Source organism: Pollicipes pollicipes, unplaced genomic scaffold (assembly GCF_011947565.3).
Source record: "Pollicipes pollicipes isolate AB1234 unplaced genomic scaffold, Ppol_2.1 Scaffold_6138;HRSCAF=7277_pilon_pilon_pilon, whole genome shotgun sequence".
NCBI lineage: Eukaryota > Metazoa > Arthropoda > Thecostraca > Pollicipedomorpha > Pollicipedidae > Pollicipes > Pollicipes pollicipes.
Genome location: NW_023596818.1, coordinates 29,266,362 through 29,275,183, shown reverse-complemented (window position 1 = coordinate 29,275,183; position 8,822 = coordinate 29,266,362). Strand labels below are relative to the sequence as shown.

General features: G+C 44.3%; 1 long non-coding RNA gene across 1 annotated transcript; it reads right to left on the bottom strand.

Annotated features, from left to right (window-relative positions):
- Positions 1-4,675: 4,675 nt before the first annotated feature.
- Positions 4,676-8,599, bottom strand: LOC119105889 (uncharacterized). Its single transcript, XR_005095078.1, has 2 exons — positions 8,472-8,599; positions 4,676-5,237 (listed from the first exon to the last, which is right to left on the bottom strand). It is a non-coding gene; the product is annotated as an uncharacterized LOC119105889 (long non-coding RNA).
- Positions 8,600-8,822: the final 223 nt, after the last annotated feature.

Genomic DNA, 8,822 nt, shown 5'->3' with positions numbered 1-8,822 from the left:
CTGCGACTAATTTAGCTTTCAGAAGGCGTGACGGGTGGACCGGGTCACTCAAACTGAAAATTTGTATCATAGTTCAGCGGAGCGTCCTTCGTAAAAATGGCCAATCAATGCAGCCCTTTTATCTGGCACGCCTATCACGCAGCGACTACACGCTGTGTGACACCTGAACGGCAAATGTGACAATTGATGACATCGGCTGCCAAACCCATCTGGCAACATCTCCAAAACAACTGGGAACTCCCACATATAGCATCCCGCACACGAAGCTTTTGGCAACATCTGCATGACAACTGGGAACTCCCACATATAGTATCCCGCATGCGTAGCTTTTGGCAACATCTGCATAACAACTGGGAACTCCCACGTATGGGATCCCGCATACGTAGCTTTTGGCAACATCTGCATAACAGCTGGGAACTCTCACATATAGTATCGATCTCTCGTCCCACGCCGAACAATGCGCCTTACTTCGCTATCTGCTGTCATTTATGCTGCAGATGCCACAATCACGCATAGTCGCATACACACATATTGCGTGCAGACCTGATATTTATGTTATAAATTCTACATTTATCAAACATTCGAATGCATTGGGGTAAGAAATGGATGTGACTGCATAAAAAAACATGGTAGTCGTGATAATTGTGAGCATAGTTTTGCGCCTTGCGAGATGACAACGATTTTACCGCCAGCGAACCGGGGGAATCGATATACTTTCCATAGGACCTTACTAGTAAAATTTCTTGTGTCTCGCTGGTTGTGCAGCTTCGCTCGTAATTATCACGCCTACTATGTCTTGAGTGCAGCCATTCTTCATCTTTCTCCCCCAAGTTCGAATTTTTGGTGGTTATAACAAGTAAGACACCTCGTGCAGCGTGATGGCTGTAGGGTGACAGCATGTACGAGAGTTGCCAGTTGTTATGTAGATGTGGCCAAAAGCTATGTTAACGGAGCCAGACGCCCTTGGCAGCCGTTATCATCCGCTGTCACATTTACTGTGCAGGTATCATACAGCGTGCATTCGCCGCGTCCCGGAAAAGTGGATTGCATCCATATACCTCTGTTGCGGGTAAGGCTGAAAATCAGGTGACCGCTGTTGTGAGTAAGGCTGAAAGCCAGGTGACCGCTGCTGCCAGTAAGGCTGAAAACCAGGCGAGCCTCCCCCTGTCTGTGGCCGAGTTGTGAAGGCCCAGCCAGTCAGATCCGCCCCTAGGAAGAACACAGTTTAGTTGCGTTGGCAATTGGGATGTGCTGTTTTTTAGAGCCATTCGTAGGTTGTTTTTAACAGACAGGTTTTAACAGACAGGTTTAACAGGTTGTTTTTTAACAGTTGCTGGCCTAGCATTGCATGAAAAACAGTCGCGGGACATTCAAGGTGTTGTCGAGCATACGTGGTGTAGATTTTAAGCGTTTGAAATTGAGGTGGACGGAATTTCTTCAATACATGAAGCATATACAAAGCCCTAGAGCCTTTCGTGATAAACTCATTCACATATGCCTGACAAGATATATCACTGCATACCGTTGCCTCTAAAGTCTAGCACTGCCAACACTCGGTAAGCTGGTCCCAATAACCAAGATGTCCCGGTGCACCAGTGATTTCTTGGCAGCAAAGACTTGTATGGTCTGATACTTCTCAGAATTAAGCACCGTCTTTTTGAAGCTGCCCATCCACGTATTTCATCAGTCTTGTCTTGCAGCCAGCTGTGCACCTCCACTCTGTTAATTGGACGCGCTCGGTGTTTTGTGAGATCGTATACATACTTCAAACGATGCTAATTTCACAGCGGCACCGATGATCATGCCTAAGAAGGCAACAGGCTCCACCAGGGCACCCTTCGGGGGTGCCTCAAGCTATTGAATTTCAATCGCTAATCGCTTCCTCTGGCTATCTTTACCCTCTGCTTTCGGCCCTGTATAAATCCGGCCATCCACTTTGCATAGCCCGAGCAAAGTCCCATGTTAAACATATTCTGTATTGCCACATGCAGCGGATGCCAGGTGAGAGAAATAACCATAAGTTGTCTGGAGGGGGCATGACATCAGGGACATCAATTTGTATACATGATTAGGTGAAGGGGTAAGCCGTGGGTCTACCAACATATCATCACCTAAAGACGGGTAAAGGTGAGTAACATTGAGCGGGCCTTCATCAACATTGGGGTGGTGCAGGGTTCTCACAAAATAATTTGAATTGACACTCCGCCATCATGTATCACAACTATCACAGGCTGGGATTAATGCGCTTGTGATTTAGTGTACAAATGTACATTTTGATCCGCTGACCACATTAATATCATTGCATGCATTTAGGTATTGAAAGGTACCATTTTGGCGTGCCGATGGTGCTCCTCATGCTTAAGATCCAGATTTGCTGCAAAAGGGTGTACAAAATAAAAGACAAAATGTTTGATAGGCGAAAGTGTTAAGGTATGTTGTATGAAATATTATAGAGGCGTGCCGATGGTCTCCTCATGCTTAAGATACAGATTTGCTGCAAAAGCGTGTACAAAATTAAAGACAAAATGTTCGGCTAGGCGAGAGTGTTAAGGTATGTTGTATGAGATATTCCCTGTTTTATTTTTAGCGTCTCTCAGGTGTTCATTACATCTCAAACGAATAGGGCGCACGAACTCCTCGGACACAGACTATATTCCCTCCATGCTTGTCGCACAGTTCACACTTAATTTCGTAAACCGCGGCTGCTTTGCGTGCGAACCCTTTGAAAGTCAAATATGCATAAATAACATCTATTGCCACCCGGGCTCTTAGGCTTCGAGATGGAAGATATCGCCAAATACTTTTTTGGCTTATTGTCGTTCTTCCAAGTCATCTGTACGCACAGTTTTAATTTTCTCACTATATCTTTGATTTTCCAAAGCAAGTGCTCACCTATGTAAGATAACGTTGAAAATTCGTCGTCCGAAAGAACGTGCCCCTGCCTCCTACCACCTATCACCCTACGCGCTCCAACTCTTTTTTACCTCTTCCAATGTTCTACCTAAAAGGCGTGAAGAATATCCATCACCTAACAGCAAAGTCCACATTTTGTCTTGTCTTGTCTTTGTCTTCCATTTTTACTTCTTGATGACTTGCTTAAAGCCCTATGGATCATGTTACGAATTATGTTGTGCTTAGTGGAAGTTGGATGCGCAGATTCGCAGTGCAGAATTATACCAGAGTTGGCAGGCTTGATAAAGAGCTCCGTTTCTAACGCTGTGTGGTTGTTTCTCCCTTCCCCGACACTAGCGTATCCAAATATGGGACCCCTTTCCGTCCCCTGTATTCCGTCGTAAACACTAAATTTGGATGCTGACTGTTCATGAACTCCCCAAAATCTTCAAGGGCAGGGGTTTTAATGGACTGGCAGTCTGGGCCTTTATTTCAAATTGGTCCAAAAATATCAACAGAGGAGAGGCGCATGGCTTCCCCATTGCTATGCTTAATTTCTGTCGATGGTAGTCATCTCTGAACGAGAAAATATTATCCTGGAGACACTGTTCTAAATGGCTGCAGAACGTTAAATTATGTAATAATTTGCAATGTAATGTCCTATGTCATTTAAAACCAATTGTGTTGCATTTCTAGCGATCATGGCTTCGTTTGGTACAACTCATCATTCTAAGCATCTATTGCTGTCGGTATCACTAGTTCAAGTTTTACAGCATACCTCTATGAGAGCGCGCTGTCTCAATCTTACCCCATTTGGTTTGTTTTGCCGCTGCAAATAATTTGGAATGCTCCGAACTTTACTTACGGCATCATGCTTTGACACGTGGCTCGATAAAAATGTACAAATGCATTGTCTAGAAAATTGCTTAGAACTTTGCTCGTTTTCTTTTTTTCCTGATCTCTTAAATTACCGTTGTTACGGACCATTGTGCTTTACTTACTGGGCCATCACTTATTTTTTATCGGTTATCAATTCCTATAAAAAACATGTGTTTCGTTGAATATCTGGTGCTATTAGACTATTCCAGAAACATCCACGTCGGCAAATCTTTAATCAACACATGCGCTTTCATTAGTTTTTAACCATGCAGCAATGTCGACAGGGCCATGGATCCTCCGGTATCGCACAATTGAAACTGCTGGCATTTGCTGATCTATAGTTTCGACTCCACGGTCTCAAACGAACGGTTCGGCGGCCAGTTATACGGCTGCAGCTGATATCCGGCCAGCAGCACGTGGCCGGACATCAGCTGCAGCCGGCGGAGAGTCGCCAGGTAAACCCTGTGTGCGCCGTTCGTGACTGATGTGACATCCAGCGGCATGCCGACACTCCGGAGGCCACACATATCTGTCGGTGTGTAGTCGATGCGCATGGCAAGAAGTGGCGTGAACGCTCCGACACTGCAGGGTTGAAACTAATGTCGTTTGCTATTCTGACTGCTTTGATGTTACGGTCTCAGGCTAGCCTTGGTGGCTGCAGTGTTGCCAGCGGTAGCCGGTGCTCCGCATAGTATTTGCTTGCGTTTGGGACTGCTGTTGTCACCTCGGGCTGTCAAATGTAACAAAATAAACTTGTCACTTATATGTTGGTCAAGCTCGCCGATAGCCGTTCATTGCTGACCAGAACAAGTACGACTCTCAGCAAGGCTGGCGGCTGCCTTGGAGTGCTACAATGCCTGGATTCTTCATTTTTCCTCAAAAATCGCTTTCACAAAACGTGCGGTCAATCTTAACGCGTGTATTCGACATCAAACGCACCAGTGTGCGGACGGGGCTGAACAACATTCACGTTTTGTCACCCAGCGCACACACAGGCGAAGAAGCAAATATAGGTGCAACTTCATGACACTGCGGTATATCGAAACCCCATGCTACAAGCGCAGTATACAAACGTCCCTGCAGCTCCCAACTATGACTACTGTGCGACAACAAACGACACCATCTGCCAAGAGACTGTGTCTGCTCTCCAGCTGCAGGAATCTGAACATGTCCGATCGCCGTTGCACCTGCACTTCCTACGACAACAGCTAACCCTTCACGAGGGGAGGGCGAGGCACGCAGATGGCCGTCCACGGATGTGACTGGGTTATCAGCGCGCACACCTGGGAGACGAAGCACGAGGGACGACACGGCGGCAGACAGAGGTTGCCAAAGGAAGTCCGGCAGCACTTCCAGAACCCGCCGTGATGGCTGGCGTTGCAATGGACAGTCTTTAAAACACTCATTCCTCTTCGAACGGACGGTGAATAGCAGACGGTGACTGGGACACAGGCCTGGCCTGACACCTGAAAAACAGATTCAGATGAAACGATTTCCGTAAATTTTATAGTTGCGAATTACGGCCGTTTAATCTGGCGACATAAATGAGAACCAGCCGAGAACCAGCCGAGATAATATATATATATATATATATATATATATATATATATATATGCATGAAATAAGTATCTTTACGCACGCACACACACACACACACACACACACACACACACACACACACACACACACACACACACACACACACACACACACACACACACACACACACACACACACACACACACACACACACACACACACACACCACACACACACACACACACACACACACACACATATATATATATATATATATATATATATATATATATATATATATATATATATATATATATTTATATATATATATATAAGCGTTGCTAAAAACCTTGGCGTAAGTGCATTTAATAAGTGTTTCTGCGCTTGCTCTAGTTTTCTGATTACGGTTGCCTGTCCACCATTGACATCATCTTGAACAACCAGATGAGGGGTAAGACAGGTGGAACCAGATAAGACAAACAGCTCAGGTGGATCCAAGACAAGACAAACAACCGACCGTTCATCTGCATTATCAAAATGTTATGACATCTCCCCACAAACAAGACGAAAAAGCTCTGCGGGAAATCATCTCTTGACATCTAAAAGGCAAGAACGAACACAAAATAGACATTATCAGTTCTTATCGCAAATTGAAAATCTCTGACTCATTAGAAATAGCTCAGACAAGCCTGACAAACTAAAATGCACCAATGTAGTGCATCAATTAAAATGTGATATGGAAGGCTGTAAACCTAGCTGCATACACGACATTGGTAAACCACAACGACGCTCTCACGACGCGTGACAATGCATTTAGGTGACGGGCCACTTCTGGAGCACATGCGACAGGAACATGACGGGACATTGACACAACAAATGACAGACAACACTGACATTCTTCAGACGAGCAATGGCAGATGACGCCTTCAAATTTGTGAAGGCATATTTATTAACGAGCTCTCTCCGGCCCTAAACAGGCGAGCAAATTGTTACACAACATTTGAATTATTAGGCGGCGGGAGGTAATTAATACACATGTGATTGAGGCAATGTGTGTTTGTGTCTTTGTAATGTTTTCATTATAGGAGCATCCATGTGGATCAAAGAAATTCTTTCTCTCTCTCTCCTTAAAAAAAGATCAAAAAAGTTCTCCAGATGTGATTCCCAATTTTCGTCATCAAAAGCATAAAATGTAATTACTGTGCCATTTATATTTTTCCGACGATGAAGTAGGATCTTGAAACGTAAGAATTTACAGATTCACGAGCATATGAGTGATTCTGCGCAAGCTATCTTTGATCTTAACGATGCTGCTAAGTTAAAAGCTCGGAAATCCGAACGATGCATAAAAAAGCTCATCGATGCCAGGTCAATGGTCGTTTTTGATCAAACATGGATAAAGGAGAACTCCTCTCTCTCTCTCTCTCTCTCTCTCTCTCTCTCTCTCTCTCTCTCTCTCTCTCTCTCTCTCTCTCTCTCTCTCTCTCTCTCTCTCTCTCCTCTCTCTCTCTCTCTCTCTCTCTCTCTCTCTCTCTCTCTCTCTCTCTCTCTCTCTCTCTCTCTCTCTCTCTCTCTCTCTCTCTCTCTCTCTCTCTCTCTCTCTCTCTCTCTCTCTCTCTCTCTCTCTCTCTCTCTCTCTCTCTCTCTCTCTCTCTCTCTCTCTCTCTCTCTCTCTCTCTCTCTCTCTCTCTCTCTCTCTCTCTCTCTCTCTCTCTCTCTCTCTCTCTCTCTCTCTCTCTCTCTCTCTCTCTCTCTCTCTCTCTCTCTCTCTCTCTCTCTCTCTCTCTCTCTCTCTCTCTCTCTCTCTCTCTCTCTCTCTCTCTCTCTCTCTCTCTCTCTCTCTCTCTCTCTCTCTCTCTCTCTCTCTCTCTCTCTCTCTCTCTCTCTCTCTCTCTCTCTCTCTCTCTCTCTCTCTCTCTCTCTCTCTCTCTCTCTCTCTCTCTCTCTCTCTCTCTCTCTCTCTCTCTCTCTCTCTCTCTCTCTCTCTCTCTTCCTCGCCCAACGACATTCGATTCGGTCTCCTGGTATCACGTCAGGATGCATGGTACTCTAGGCTGGAATTGAAAATATGCAGCGAGAGGCAATTTTGTAAGTTGTTCAGTGCATGAGCGAGGAACATTATTCATATAGACAAGACAGCACCATTAGCATTATTTCTCGGAGAAAAACCAGGTTTCCAACTATATCTGAGCCCAGCTATATCTATACTATACAACTATATTAAATATACTCTACAACTATATTTCAAGACTATATATATATATATATATATATATATATATATATATATATATATATATATGTGTATATCACACTAAACCCAACTATATCTATAACAATATCTAAATCACTACATCTGCATTCTCCCGGTTTTTCTCCGAGCAATAAGGCTAACACTACTGCCTTATCTAAGAGGCGATTTTGGTGTGCAACACGGAATCTAGTTCGCAAAATTAACCCTCAACTTTGCAGCACAGACTAAGCGCAACAAACCAAGAGCCGACAAAACATTAAAAAAAAACGCTACCACACATTCTGAACATTGATTGGCTCTGACCTGGGCATTGATCTGTCAAAAGTAATATTTTCGCATGGATTCTACGATCAGGTCCAGCCCAAAATACCGTTTGTTGCTGATAGGCAGGACTTAACTGTCATTTTGCCTAAAGATCCTATGCACGCCTTAAAAAACGACATCCTAGCTGAGAGCGCACGGCAAAATATTTTTCTTACAATTGGCATCCTTAACCCGGTTGGAGTTAAAAAGTAAGTATTTAGGATTACTACGGGGCATGAAGGGTGTGAAAACATGTTTGTTTTGTTTTGATAAGACGACCACATGTGATGGGAGAAATCATCATTTGCTTTCCATATCCACCGATTGGCCCAAAATATTGTTCGTTTTCTCGGTGGTATGATTACTTGCATCATTTTCTTCACGCATGTTTTTATATTAAACAAGGTAGCTAACATTACTGGGAAACTATGTGGATTGAACATAAAAATATAGCGATGTAAAGCTGAAATGTTAATTCACATCACGTAGCAGGATAGTGCTTCCCAATGTACCCTGTTGTTTCAAAGGGAAGCATTTCCATATAAACAAGAAACCGGAATTGCAATGATAAACAACATTGAGTGCAAATTTAATCCAGACTTACAAGGTTGGGCGGATACGGCAAGGCTGATGACCACTACTCCCAGAAGCACAACGATGGACTTCATGTCGACTGTTATGGCCCTTTGCTGTGCTGACCCTGTTTTATACTGTCTACCTATGCAGACAGACCGCAAGAATGTCGGCTGGATCTACGACGCAGATCAAATGCGACGTTCCTTTTTGGAGGAGGGAGTGAAAGGTGAGTCAGGGTGAAAGGGTGTCGATGTTATTACAGAGAAGGGAAGCGGTTCGCTAAAGGTCAGGATGATGTCAAAAAGGAAGCGATCGTTGATTGGCGGCCGACATTCCGCCAACTGGTTCAAATGTCGCTCGACCAATCGATATTCGTCAC